The sequence below is a fragment of the Notechis scutatus genome, chromosome 4 (assembly GCF_049901735.1).
Source record: "Notechis scutatus isolate UNSWTSFEM ecotype Mainland chromosome 4, rNotScu1.2, whole genome shotgun sequence".
NCBI lineage: Eukaryota > Metazoa > Chordata > Lepidosauria > Squamata > Elapidae > Notechis > Notechis scutatus.
Genome location: NC_142012.1, coordinates 119885521 through 119901425, shown reverse-complemented (window position 1 = coordinate 119901425; position 15905 = coordinate 119885521).

Sequence of the window (15905 nt, the reverse complement as noted above, 5' to 3'; positions counted from 1 at the left end):
AATTATTTAATTTTAATTTGTTTTCCAACAGCACACAGGTTTTCTTTTTTCTTTTAAAGAGGGTAAAGTTGTATTGATTTTTAACTGGGATAATAAGGATTAAAGGAGTATATAATTAAACTGAAAGGATTGGAAAATATGTTGAACTTTGTAGAGGCTGGTAATCTTTCCTTGTCCAGACAGTCCTTCTTTGTGAGTTTTTGCAAAATACCCTTAGCAGTTCTCATTTTCTGACCCAAAATCATGACACATCTTACATGGTTTCCATCTTTTTACTCTGAGCATGGAAAGATCACAAGAATTTACAAGAATACATAGAAATCTTACAAAATATGATATGAATGTCCAGGAATTGAGCATAAATGTGCAAGGTATAGAGATAGAAATGAATTTATGGGCTGATCATGACCCAATAAAAGTGAGTTGAAAGGGACAAAAGAAAAAGATGAGATGGATGCTGAATCAATCAATATTAAAAGATAAAGAATGTATTAAAACAATAGAAAAAGAAATGGAATTTTTCTTCCAAGAAGAGATGTCATTACAAAATGCATATGTTAGCGAGCATATGTTAGGGGATTAGCCATATACAACGAGAAAAAATAAGAGGAAGAAACAATACCAACAGACACTAGATAGAACAAGAGTATAAAAGACTTGAAGCTGATCTACAAAAAGAACCGCAGAAAAGAAATTTAAAAACCCAAATGGAAATAATAAAATATAAATTTAATTTAATGGAAAAAGACGAACTGGCACAACAAATTAAATGAAAAAAACAAAACTTTTTTAAAAATGCCAATAAACCGAGAAGCCTATAAGTTGAAAAAAGGAGAAAGAGAAGAAACTGATAAGAAAATTGCAACATGAGAAGGGAGACTTACAGTATCAAAATGAGAGTAAAAAGAAATAATTCAGGAGTTTTACAGAAAATTATATGACCAAGAAAAAGTGTCAGATGAAAAAATATTTCAATATTTGGGAAAAGCAGAATTACTAAAGGTATCTGAAATGGTGAAAACTATGTTAAATGAAAAAATAAGAATGATGGAATTGACAGAGGCGATTAAAAGAGAAAAGAAAGACAAAACACCAGGGCCAGATTGATTGCCGGCAGAACTTTATAAATATCTACAAGATGTATTAAGTACACGAATGTTAGAAGTTTACCATGAAGCACTGACAAAAGCTAAGATATCAAAGACTTGGAGGGAAGCAAATATTATACTAATTCCAAAAGATTTGGATCACACACACACACACACATGCACACACGTGCACACACACACGCACACACACAAATAAATCTTGCAAAATCTCACATAGGAATGCCAAGAGCTTATGAAGATTTGATTACTTATCCTTTATTGCCTTTGGTGAGATGGGCAGCATATATTTGATAAATAATGATTTCAACATTTTTTAAAATTAATTTTAAATGTTAAAAAAAAAAACCTTTCCTTCTGAGTTTCATCTAATTCCCCATTTTCTTAAGTGTAAGTTTATTTAAGCCTATTTCTGCAACAATTTGCTAATTTCACAAAATGAGCTGGACAAAAATGCATATACCTTTTTCTGCACATTTTGTCCTGTTACATATAAGCACACTTTCATTTTCCAATATATACAGTACAATTGTATATTTCATTTCCTACTTTATGTGATTGCAGATTTTATAAACCTTTTTAGTATAGCACATTTTTGTATCTATGCACCCTTTTTTATAAACTGCTGTGCAGTTTCTCAATATAAACATAAATATGTTTGTGCATTGAATTGTGGATGACATTGCGAAATTTTGAAAAGTATGGATACTTATATACAAGTGAATTCCTTTTGACATATAATTTGGGAGTTGAAAATTGGGCAGTAATATAAAAACATTGCATTCATTACATTTCCTTTTATGCTCATGAATATTGTTTAGAACAGCAGATACCTCATGCAGCTCTTTAGCTGAACAAAAACTTTGCTTCTTGATGCTCCACCAAGCCATTTGGTTTATTGATTTTTTCCTATCATTTTTATTAATAATTTTATTAAGCGTATTATATTCACCTTAAGAATCTTCTACATTAAAATATGACTCAACCCCAGCTTTATCACAAGTCCACCAAAAATGGTAAAAAGGTCCTTCTTTATATTTACATTTCCAACATACATTTGAAATTCCTTTATACATCTTTGACAATTTATCAGATTTTAAATACCAATGGTATATAGTTTTATTAAAAATTTCTTTAAAATTATAATTTAATGTAAATTTTAAACATTGTGTGGTTTCACTTAATTTTTGATGCCCTGGTTTGCAGTTCAATGTTACTGGAAAAGAAGCTTCACAAAATTAGGTTAACAATTCTTAATGCCTTTTAGGCAATGCTGTTGCAGTGAGCTCTGGTGCATAGCTTGTTTGATATGAGTACTCCAAGGTCCTTGACAGACTGAGAGTCATCAACGGGGTCATATCTGTTAGGTATAACATTGATACCAAATATGGTTTGGGTGAATAAATATATAAAACTTAGATATCATGGTTTAAGTGCTTATCACTTTAAGCAAAATGCAGCAGGCAATTAGCCGATTAAGGGTGCGGTTAGAAGTTACAATATAAGGAAGCATTAGAAGCTGGAAAGCTTACTGGCTGTTACTGACTGTAACTGTAACTGTGTGCTGCTGCGACTTACTGTGTGTTGCTGTGACTAACTGTGATTACTGACTGTGAGTGCCTGTGACTGAACTGTTATTGTTTGCTACTGATTGCTGAATATCCAGCGTTTGTTTCTCTGGAGAGTGAAACCGGAGGAGGAGAAGATATCTTTATCGGCTGATAAAGATATTGCAAGGACTCTAAACTTGGACTATACTAGTGAGTCTTACTGGATGGAAATACTGTGAATGACTTAATGGACTGAATGACAATGCTTAAACTCTAACTGGATTAAAAACTATTTAAACTACAAACAGTGTTTGTGTTCAGTGTGTGTATACTCTGGGGCCCTTCCGCTCTCCTTCCCTTGCCTGGCTTGACTACTGCTGCAATACTCTTCTAGGGGTTAATTCCCAAAACCTAACATTGGTTATGGGCCCAGCAGCATAGTCTAACTAACCAGGATATAGCAGAGAGAGTTGGTGTGAGTTGCACATTACTGTAAAAACAAACTGTTTTAATTAGTTTAAAATAGTCAAAATATCTGAAGAGTAATGGCACAAGTAAATTTGTCACAACTGTCCATGATATCCAGGCTGGATGGAACAAACTATGTTTCATGGTCAATGAAATGTAGTTTACTTCTACGCAGAGAAGGTTTGTGGGACATTATAGCAAACCCACCAGATGTGAGTAGATGGGATCCTGCTGATGATGATGATAACGAAAAGTTACAAGACTTTAAACTGAAGAATGAGCAGGCTTTATGCATCATAGGACTGACTCTCTGTGATCAGCAGCTTGTCCATATTCGTGGAGAAGAAAATGCTGCAAACTGCTGGGAGAACCTCAGGAAGATTTATGTTCGGGACAGTGTAGGAGCACATATAAATCTTACACGGAAGCTTTTTCGAACGCATCTTCAGAGGAATGGAGATATGTTAGTTCATTTAAACTGTATGAAGAGCATTTTTCAAGATTTGCAAGAAAAAGAGCTTATATTTAATGAACTGCAACAAGTCTACATAATATTATCTTCATTAGATCAAAGCTATGATGACTATGTGACTTCGTTGGAGGTATTGCCAAAAGAAAGACTCTCATTAACTGAGATTACAGGCAGGCTACTAGAAGAAGCCAGAAGAAGGCGTGAGCGTAACGAGCTGAGAGAAGATAAGAAAGAAGAGAAATTATCTTCAAAGCTTGATAGAAACCAGCAAAGCAAAGTAAAGCACCGGAAGAAGAGAATTTATCTTCAACGGCATACACAATTAAAAAGTGTTTTAATTGTGGAGGCAGAGGACATTTGGCAAGATTCTGCAAAAGAGAAAAAGCCAGAATGTAAAAAAGCCAAAGAAAGCATTTGAACTAGCCACGTTTAGCAACTCTGATGTGAAGAATAATTTATGGGTGGTTGACAGTGGCGCATCCCACTGCATCACAAGAGATAAGACAAAATTTATAAAAATGTCTACAAGTTCTCAACATATATCTCTTGCCAATGGCTGGAACCTGAAAGCGAAAGGTCAAGGTTTTGCACGTTGTCCGTACATAAACCAGGATATAAAAATGTTGTATGTACCGCAACTAAAGTTTAATTTGCTTTCAGTAAGGGTATTAGATAAATTAGGTTATGTAATTACTTTTAAAGATAATAATTGCATAATTGAAAAAGATAACAAAAGGGTAACTGCAGCTTTAAATGGAACATTATATGTCTTAGATAATAGTAAGAAAGGGGAGGCTCAAACTGTATTTAATAATATAAAACCTCATGAAGAATGTATCCATTTATTGCATAGGCGTTTGGGGCATGTAAATTTTAAAATGCTAAAACGTACAGTTGAGTTATCTGAAGGAATAAGGTTAAAACCTTGTGATAAATATTTGCGTTGTAATGTTTGCTGTGAAGATAAGAGCAAAGTATTGCCTGCAAATAGGCTAAATGGTTTCAAAACAAAAGAACCTTTAGAAATAGTATTTGCAGACATAATAGGTCCAAAGAAACCCAGTATGGGGGTGCTAGATATATACTGAGCATTATGGACCATTATTCTAGATATGGGTTTTGCTATTTAATGAAAAGCAAAACTGAAACATATCAACATTTTTTCAATTGGCTTAGGTTTGCTGAAAGAAAGTCTAAACGACAATTGATAACCCTGGTGACAGATAATGGCACGGAATTTGTTAATAACAAATTCCAGAACAGACTTAAAGTAGCTGGAATAGAGCATAAGAAGTCTGCTCCATACAGGCCAGAACATAATGCTTTTATTGAAAGAAGAGGCCAAACACTACAGGCAATGGTTAGAACAATGTTAAATGATTCTGGGTTACCTGATTCTTTGTGGGGGAAGCTACAATGTGTGCTAATAACATATTGAACAACGTTGTTAATACAACAACAGGTGAAATACCATTCACCAGGTGGCATGGCAGGAAACCTGATCTAAGTTACCTGCACACATTTGGTGCACCAGCATGGGTGCATATTCCTGCACAACTCAGAAAAAAGGGCAACATAGAGCTAAAAGATTTTTCTTCGTTGGTTATCAGGCAAACCATAGGGCATATAGATTTTGGGAGAAAGGCACATCTAAAGTGTTATGTAGTGCTAGTGCCCAATTTCTAGAACATGAAGGATGGGAGAAATTAGAACAGGATGTCAATAAAGATGTAATTATTGAATCCTATAGAAATCCCATTAGTTATCCCTGTAACTTTAAAAATAAAGTAAAGAGACAAATACAGGAAGAAATAGTGCCCATAAAGGAAGAAACAGATTCAATAGCTGAACAGGATGAGGAAGATGAACAGGTAGTAGTTCAACAAAGTCCTCCTGTAAGCCCTGTAATTCCCAGAAGAACTACACGTATATCTAGACCGCCTGATAGGTACCAGGCTAACACAGTGTGCCAGATTAATCAAGTTCCTAATTCTGTTGAAGAAATTAAAAAGTATCCTACTAAGGAAAAAGAAAAATGGTATGCAGCAATGAATAAGGAACTGAATTCATTAAGTGATATGAAGGTGTATGAAAATGCCAAATTACCTGTAGGAAAGAAATCCATTGGCTGCAAATGGATATTTAAGGTAAAAATAGATAAAGATGGTAATTTAATCCATAAGGCAAGGTTAGTAGCCCAAGGTTTTAGGCAGAATGCCAATGACTACGATGAGGTGTTTGCACCTAGTCTTAAGGCAGCAACCTTGAGGGCAGCTTTAGTGTGGGCAGCTAGTAAAAACTATATAGTTAACCATCTAGATGTGGAAACTGCTTACTTGCACGCCCCATTAAAACATATTATTTATATGAAAAACCTGTTGGTATTAAAAGTGAAAATAAGGATAATAATGATTGTTGGTTGTTAAAGAAAAGCCTCTATGGTCTTAAACAATCAGGCTATGAATGGAACCAGTATATTGTAAAGGAACTAGACAATATAGGATTTAAAGCTGGTTTAGCCGATCCATGTCTGTTTAAGAGGGAGACAAATGGGAAAGTATCATTATTATTACTATTCACAGATGATATTGCATTGATAACTGAAACTAATGATGAAGCAAATAAAATAATAGCATCATTAGGAAAGAGAATAAAGATCAAGCAATTAGGGGAGATAAAGAAGTATCTCGGTTTGAATATAAAGAAAACACGGAAAGGTTTTAAGATATCTCAGGAAGATAAGATAAGCAAATTACTAAAAGATTACAAGATGGAGCTTTGTAAGCCAGCTAAGACTCCAATGAGTCAGGAGTTTAGCAACACTGATGTACAAAGCCCTGAGTTTGATAAGGTGATTTATCAATCTTTAATTGGTAGTTTGAGTTATATTAGTAATTGGTCTAGACCAGATATATCGTACTGTGTGAATCAGTTGGCTAGATTCAATTCTGCACCATGTGAAAGACACTGGAATGCAGCTAAGAGGATATTAAGATATCTTAAAAAGACAATGAATTATTCATTGTATTTAGAACCAAAGGGTGATTTAATCCTGAGTGCTTATGCAGATGCTAGCTTTGCATCAGAAAGAGACACTAGAAAATCGACTTCAGGAACAGCCATAATGCTGGGTAATACATTAATAGGCTGGAAGTCAATAAGACAACAGCATATAAGTTTGTCTACTATGGAGGCAGAATTCTCCTGTTTATCATTGTTATGTACAGAATTAATAATGTATAAACAAATGTTAATTGATATAGGTATAACTGTAGATTATCCTATAATTATTCATGAAGATAATCAGGCAGCAATTCAAATGGCCACAAATATTGGAGTAAAAACAAGGAGCAAGCATACAGATCTAAGATACCTAAACGTGAGACAATCTGTAAGAAGTAAGATGATTCAGCTAGAGTACTGTATGTCGGAGGACAATTTAGCTGATAATTTACTAAAGCCCAAGGTGCCAGTAAGCACCAGGAGAGTTGTGAAAAATATGGGATTAGATTGTAAAGGTATTATATATTTATTTCACCCAAAAGGGGAGTATGTTAGGTATAACATTGATACCAAATATGGTTTGGGTGAATAAATATATAAAACTTAGATATCATGGTTTAAGTGCTTATCACTTTAAGCAAAATGCAGCAGGCAATTAGCCGATTAAGGGTGCGGTTAGAAGTTACAATATAAGGAAGCATTAGAAGCTGGAAAGCTTACTGGCTGTTACTGACTGTAACTGTAACTGTGTGCTGCTGCGACTTACTGTGTGTTGCTGTGACTAACTGTGATTACTGACTGTGAGTGCCTGTGACTGAACTGTTATTGTTTGCTACTGATTGCTGAATATCCAGCGTTTGTTTCTCTGGAGAGTGAAACCGGAGGAGGAGAAGATATCTTTATCGGCTGATAAAGATATTGCAAGGACTCTAAACTTGGACTATACTAGTGAGTCTTACTGGATGGAAATACTGTGAATGACTTAATGGACTGAATGACAATGCTTAAACTCTAACTGGATTAAAAACTATTTAAACTACAAACAGTGTTTGTGTTCAGTGTGTGTATACTCTGGGGCCCTTCCGCTCTCCTTCCCTTGCCTGGCTTGACTACTGCTGCAATACTCTTCTAGGGGTTAATTCCCAAACCCTAACAATATCCACCTAGCTTGTATTTGGTGTACTGATTTTTTTTTTTACCAATGTGTAGGACAGAGCATTTGTTGGTCGAGATTTGCAATTGTTTGACTATTCAGACACATAATCAAGATCACTTTGAAGGATGGTTGCATTGTCAGTGGTGTTGAGTAGTTTTACATCATCAGCGAAGAGGACGCAGTTGCTTATAAGATTATTGCAAAGGTAATTTATGTAGACTATAAAGAGTGTGGGTCCTAGAACACTGCTTTGGGGACACCATTGTTAACTGGTGCAGGGTTTGAAAGGGCACTTTGTATTTTTACTATTTGTTGACTGTTTGACAGGAACGAAGTAACCCACTTGTGAAGGGATCCAGAAATGCTGTAAAAATTTAGTATTAACAGTAGTTTGTCATGTACCATTGAATCAAAGGATTTGCAGAAGTCTATGAAAATTGCATCTATTCCTTTGCCCTGGCGTAGGGTAGTCCATTTGTTTTTACAGTGTAGGAGTTGCAGATTATAGGACAATTTCTTCCTGAAGCCAAATAGTTTTTTGGAGAATAGGTTGTTTGACTCTAGGTGGAGGGTAATTGATTGGTTAATGATTGATTCCATGACTTTGCACAAGATGCAACACAGTAAGATTGGTCTGTAGTTTTCAACCAGGCTGGGTTTACCATTTTTACCTTTTTTGAAGATAAGGATAACCATTGCTAAGGACCATAGGTTTGGTAAGGATCTGATTCTGAAAATCAATACATAGTAGATCATTGCAGTTAGTTGTGGTATCACTAGGAAATGTGGGGCATGAACCATTGCTGTTTACAAAGACTGAACTGAAGAACTGAATGTGTTGAGGAGGTTTGCCTTAATGGCTTCATCGCTACAGTCTTTCTCATTTTAGGGATGGGATGTTCTTGAGTCTTTAAGTTTGGTGTTTACAAAATTGTAGAAGGCACAGGTGGATTTTGTGCATAGGAGGTTTTCCTGTTGCTTGCAGTGGTATTGGTTTTAAAAATTTGGTATGTAGCTAGTTTTGTTTTTTCACCATAGCTATTTTTTTTCATTGAAGCTTCCTTATTGTTTTGGGTAATTTGTTTTTTTTGGGGGGGGGCGGGGAGGAGGAATTACTAATGGTACATATAGTTTAATGACTCTTTTGAATTCAAGGCGCGCATGTTGCAAAATGCGCAATTTTTGCGCAATTGCAAAAAAGCATCAGCTATGCTGCCCAGACGGCTGACAAGCGCTGCACGCAGGTACGCAGTGTTTGAAAATCCTCTTCTTTCCTGCTTTTTCAACCTCAGCTGTGCCGCACAAAGCAGCTGAGATTGAAAAAGCAGGAAATAAAGGACAGCCAAGAGCCCGGGCAGGTGGGTGGGCCAAACAGATGACCAAAAAGTTATTGCACCAAACCAGTTCAGTGTCTGCTGCTCTTCAGAGCTACCAGACCAAACCGGTAGCATCCTACCCCTGGTTAGACTGCTTTGTAAGTAATCTCTTTGTGCTTTCTTCTCAAAGTTGTTTTCACTTGAGGAAGGGTTGCCTGTCAATCCTGAAGCTGATCTGACCAAAGCCATTTTGACCACTTTAGTGTTGCCACACTGGAGCTGATGGATAGGGAGGGGGAATTTGAGATAGAGGAGATTCTGTAACCAAAACAAAATATTTTTTCTTGGGAACCAAGGACATTCTCACACCTTGTTGGAGGCAGAGTGATGCTACCCAGTTGCCAGACCACACCGTGATTGGACAATGTAGCTGATTGTTTTATGAAATCAGATTTTTTTTAGTTTTAATTAGGTGAAAACCGCAGGAGTTTTCAGAGTCAGTTTTCACCAGATATGTGCCAATATGATATTTCCAATTAAGCTATTCTTTGAGGGATCAACTTGCCTTGGAGTTTTGCTTGATATGGATCTATTACTTGGAACCCTGACATTATATTTTATATTTCTTTTTTATCTTCTGACATTTTCCCCAAAGCTACAGACATTTAATCTGTCCTTTCTTTGGTTATTCTTATCTTTTATTAGAATTTTAGAATCTTCTGTAATTATTGGAATTCATTCCTTTGAGGTGGTCCTTGTCGGGATGGTAATCAGAGATGAGAAGCATAAAAGCATATGTTCTTATTCAGATATAAAGAGCATGACTGACAACAAGCATTTTTAAAATGATTCAAAATAATATTAGGTTAATCCTTAGTATGTTGTACAGTGATAAGTGCATGAACAATGGCAACAGAAACAGTAAGCAATAGTAATACAAAGTGCTGACATGAACTGAATTAAAGACTGCTTTATGTTTATCAAAGATTAAATTCTCTCCTTTCCTTCTGTTTGAAGCTGAACTTTTCTGTAATTCTTTGATAAAAGCAGCTTTTCTTGTACCTAGCTAAACAGCAGCTGACTGAAGCACAGAAGCTCATGTTCTATGGTGTGATAAGAGGATTAGTATCTATGAATTGCAGTAATATTTGTATCTACATTGTTGGTTATGGTGTCTCTCTCTGGGTGTATACAGTACATATGCCATGATCATCAAATGTAAAAATGAATATTTGCAAAATAAGCTATATCAGTATCTGCTATGTATGACCAAGAGGCTTAAATAAGGATGAATGAAAATTTCATGTGTTAATTTTTTTTTTAAAAAAAATAATAATTTAACACCCACCTGTCTGTATACTCTACATAAATTTACAAAAAAGTCCCACACTGCTGTATTTATTATTAAAGTCTGAGTTTTTGTCTATATCTTCCTCTATAATTTATACTGCTGATTTGAGGAAATAATAGTGCATCCCCCTCTTTAAGGGACTATCATTCCATTCAGTTATTTTAATCAAATGTTTTTTGGTCACCAACCTTTCCTTTTAAGAGAAAATTATTCTGAAAGTAGATGGACTACAGTTACAGTGAGCCCTAGATGGAACAGATTACCTGGTTACTTTTTAAAATAAGGATTCAAGATTAGGTGTGGTGTACAACCGTGGTGGTTAGGTCTTATTGGCAATCATTGGAGGGGAATCAGGATAGAGGGAGTACAACTGCCCACATTTTGTTGTGTGTCTCAGGAGCCTTCAGTACCATTGACCACCAAATCCCCTGAATTCATTGTGGGAATGAGAATTGAGGAACAATGGGTTGATTTTTTTTCTGCTTATAAAAAGTAGTATGACTGAACTACCAATTAATCTCCCCATTAGAAACAGGTATAATATTTATAATTGGTATAACTATATTATAATATATTATAATTGCTTTTATCCCACTTTCATTACTTTATAAAAACTCAAGGAAGTGACACTACTTCCTTCCCTTATTTTTCTCACAAAGCAACTCACATGAGATGGGTTGGGCTGAAAGAGACTGGCCCAAAGTGATCCAGCTGGCTTTTATGCCTAACATAGGACTAGAACTCACAGTTTCCTGGTTTTTAGGTCAGCATTATAACTACTATACCAAACTGGCTCTCTTATATGACATATTATATATATTATATCACATCATAGCATAGCATAGCATATCACGAATAACCAGGGATGGTATTCTACCAGTTCGCACCTATTTGCTAGAACCAGTTGTTAACATTCTAAGTAGTTCGGAGAACCAGTTGTTAGAAGAAATTACTGGCCTAATCACCCCTGCTATTTTTATTCCATTCTGCTAATAAATGAACCAATTGCTGGCATTGTGATGCTTCTCCATTATAACCTATGGACATTTTATTCTTAATTGAATCTGGAAATTGTTCAGATCAAATCAGCTTGCTCTTGAATCTTGAAATCACATTTTTGAATTGAATTATGCCTTCTTTGAGCCTTGCCAAATCAAATTAGTACTGATTCTACTGGTCTAATACCCAAGAAAGGACTGAAAGGCTTTTCAGGTTCTCATCTCATCTTATGGGCAGGTAAAATGTTCCATATGTAAATTCTATGTAAAGAATATGTCAAGGCCGCATACAATTATCCTTTACAAATGTAGGCATATATAAATAGGCTGTGCAGAGTGAAGCAAAGTCTACATCAGACTTTTTTATTATTATTCTTTTATTATTCTTTTCTATTAAAATGTACACAAACTGTTAAAAAGAAAAATATCTATACGTATTGTTGTACATATTATTCCTTAATAGAAGAAATTTCAAAGATACTTTTTCTATAAAATGATGTTTTGAACACAAATATTCCAACACAAGAATTCTGGCATTCTTTTATTTTACAGAGGTTTAATAAAATACACTTTTTTGTGCTACCTGCAAGCTACCACCTGTTGTAGTTAGCTGGCAGTAGGTTTGGACGGTGAAGGAGAGCGAAGACTCAGATGAGGGGCCAGGACCATTAGGGAGTGGACTGTTGCCTTCAGAAATTGTGGGGCTGCCTTCAGAGATTGTGGGGGCTGGCACCATGTGCGCAGGATTGCTCGTAGGAGAGAGCAGTTACAGGTGCACGGGTGACTCAGGATAAGGCTGCAAGGTAATGGCCCCTCTCTCAAGAGGATAAAAGCCAGGTTTGAAGAAGCATTCTTTGCAGAAGGCAAAGATGCTCTGAAACTCAGCCTCATGGACATTATAGTTAGCATTTGAAAACTCTTGTAAACTATTTCTAATCTGTGGGTTTTGGCAGCCTTGAAGAACAACTTGGCAAGGCTCTTTCTTGTCAGAGCTAATTAGTTAGAAGCAGCCTTTTATCTGTGAAGAAACAGAATTTGTGAATGAAACCTTAAAAGGTGGGGGCTTCTGCCTTTGTCTTGTGTTTTCTCTCTTGGAACCAGGTTGGGTCAGAACACCACCTTGCAAAATATCCCCAAATGTTCATACTTGTGTGTATTCTTTTAAGCTGAGAATGAAAATTATTAATAGTTGTTGCATATTATGGATATGCAACACAATACATGGTGTCCTTGTTGGTTTTACAATTTCATAGTTTAAACCTAATTTGCTATTTATAATTCTGCATTACATTTTGATGCATCTGAAGCCTAAATATTTTAAATCAATTTATATCTTTACTCTAATTCAAAATTATGTGTTACTCAAATTACTTGGCATTATGTCTCCAAATTACTGCAGCATTAAAACCATGCTTTTGTAAGCCATAAACAGGAAAGCTTAGCCTGAAGATCATAAATATGATTCTGCTCCTCAGTTAATAAGTCTTCCAACTTAGTGGTCCAGAGCCATATTCAGCCAACCAAAGCATACAATTGTTAGAGACTAAAGAAGCTACTTGCATAAGTAGAGAAATGTTTCAAACAAACAAACAAAAAACAAAAAAGTTCAGTTGCCATGATTCAACTTCCAAAAATTCTTAGAGACCCTGAAAAGTTGTTGCTGAATTGTAAGTTTTAATGTGACAAAATGGGGAAATATCAAATAAGGAGGATGTGCAGTTGTCATCAGATTATTACCATACCATTGCTTTACACGAGTAGGATAACTAACTTCTGAACATCAGTAAATAACCTAATAGAAAACAATTTCATATCTGCATTTTGTACCCAGATATTTCTGCAAGACATTTTAGCAGGCCACGATATACCAGGAAAAGTAATGTTCTACTTCCAAAATCAAATATGATCATTTTGATTTCTGACAAAGTATGAGACAATTGTATGAAAGATGGGGGGGCTCAATCACTACTATGGTAATTGAATAGGAAAACTAAAATGTGAATCAGAAAGAAATTTCAGTGACATTAGAATCACTTATACATTGGCAAAATATTATGTCTTCTTTAACAATGGAACCTATAGACTTCTCTCTCATGTATTTTCTATGTTCTTACATATTTTGCCCAGAATTCCTTGGATAATTTAAGAAAAAGAAATTGAGTATTAAGAATCTGTAAGCTCATAAGACAGCTTCCAATTAAACGTGAAACAAAAGGAGTTAATTAATAGTAAATACTCAGCATTTCTTGCTCTTTGTCTTCTGAAATCCAGATAGAAAAAGAAATCAAAGATTAGTAGCTTATTTTTTTTTTGTCACTGGCCTTAATCACTTTATGGATGGTACAACAAAAATATTTATGTTCCCAATTAGGAACAGTTGATTAACTCTTAAAAACAATCATCACTGTTATGATTGCATCCAGCATCTGTTCCAAGCTTACATCAAATTCATAACAAACAAGTGGTTAAGAATCCACAGCCATTTTAAATGGCAAGAACTATGGGAATGAAACAGGAAGATACTGTTGGCTACATCATATAAAGAAAACCTATACAAGATTTTCTATGGGTGGCATCTCCCCCCAGAAAGGTTGCTAAAATGTATAGAAACCTATCACCAAATTTCTGGAAATGTCCAAGAACCAGGCACATTTTATCATACATGGTGGTCTTGTAAAAAAACACAGGGGTTTTGGCATTGGATCCAGATGTGGTTAGACAAGATGATTGGATAGCAAGTAAACACTGTTATAAGGGTTGACTAATAGATAAATTGTTTCTTTATGTTATTATAAAATAAATGAAAAGGGTAGAAACTTTTATGATTCTGCTTGTTTAAAAATCTGTTTTTTGCTGGATCCTGAAACCCATGTATGCATATCCATCACAGGCATGAAGGAGTTTCTCCCAAATAATTTTTTTCGGAATTAAAGCCAGCCAGACACACTGTAGAAAATGAAGATATAAGAAAGTATGATTATCAAGAGACACTTGTAGCCTTTACACTGACAGTGGGTATTAAGTAGTTGTTTCTTAAACGGGGTGGGAGAGATTGTCCTAGTATGAATATATATAGCTTGGTTGGTTCTTGCAGATGTTTCATTACCCAGACTAAGTAACAATGTTAGTGCAACAGCACTGTTTAGCACTGATTATGATACTAAGTTTGGTTAATGAAAATGCCCTCAAGAAAGCAACCAATCTCAGAGATCACAAAAGACCCCTTATTTCAACCCTGAGCTACAAATATTATCTCATTAACTTATGTATTATAACCTTATATGTGCCTATATGTTATGATAACACTTGTCTTTTTTAAATAAGTAAATCTACAGGTAGTGTGATGACCTGGACTGTACCACAGATATAACAAAAACCAAAACGTAAATAAAGATCCTTTAATGCCTTCAACTTGGCTTCACTGTTCTATCGTTCACAGTTGGAGATTAAACTATTTTCAAAATAACATTCCAAATTAAAGAAATACAGTTCAAAATCAAAGAGCAGATAATGAAGCAAAAACCAAAAACAAACCACACTGAAGAAAGTTCCAAGACTTAATAATTAATTACAAACTACAAGAAGATAACCAGGTACAGTCCATTGGAAGAATGCCAACCAAGATAAACCTCATCCAGGAAAAACCATTTTTTGTCTTCAGCATTTGCTAGCACGCAGGTCCAAAATCTTATGCAGATCTCACACCTGCAACCCATGAAGAGGATCATGGCCCTCTCCTTCCGAGTAGACCATGTTTTTTCCTGATCCTGTCCTCCCTGCATGCCCTAGGATGGATAGGGGATGGGACTGGGTCCTCCTCTGACTGCTCAGCTGGCCTCTGCCCTTCCCCAGCCTCCTCCACAACCTCCAGAGTCACACTTCCACTCCCTGTTGGCTGTTCCTCCTTTCCCTCAGAGTCAGTCTCCACCAGGGGCATGACAGGTAGCCTGAAATATAGCTACATATAGTAATGGAGATTTCCTCTCTCCTATTTAAATAACATTTCTGAGGCAAGTAAACTGAAATGGTAATGGAGTGAAAACCCTCTGTGGTTTTCACTTACTAAAGAGAATGTGAACTATTCCATTTAATTTTTCGTTTAAAAAGTAGTAGTAGAATACAGAACCTGGTATACAGCAAAGGGATATCTAAATGGACTAATTGGTTTGTTGAGAACAACCTGCTTTCTCTTGTAGGATCCTGACCTTAAATAATAGTTTGGAGAGAGTTCTGTTTGGCTGATCCAGTCTCTATCATACATTATTCAAACAGGATTCGCTGAGAGAATTACGTACATTTTACATTCATAAAATAAATTATTATATTGTATCTTTTAATATTACAGTCTTGAATATTTGAGGGCCACAATAATCTTCAAAATCAGTCAGTACCAAGTAAGCAATGGTTTCAATCAAAGTTGTATTACAGCTATTAATTAAAAAAAGAACATTGGTTGTGGGCTTAAATGAGGTGTAAGCTTGTCAA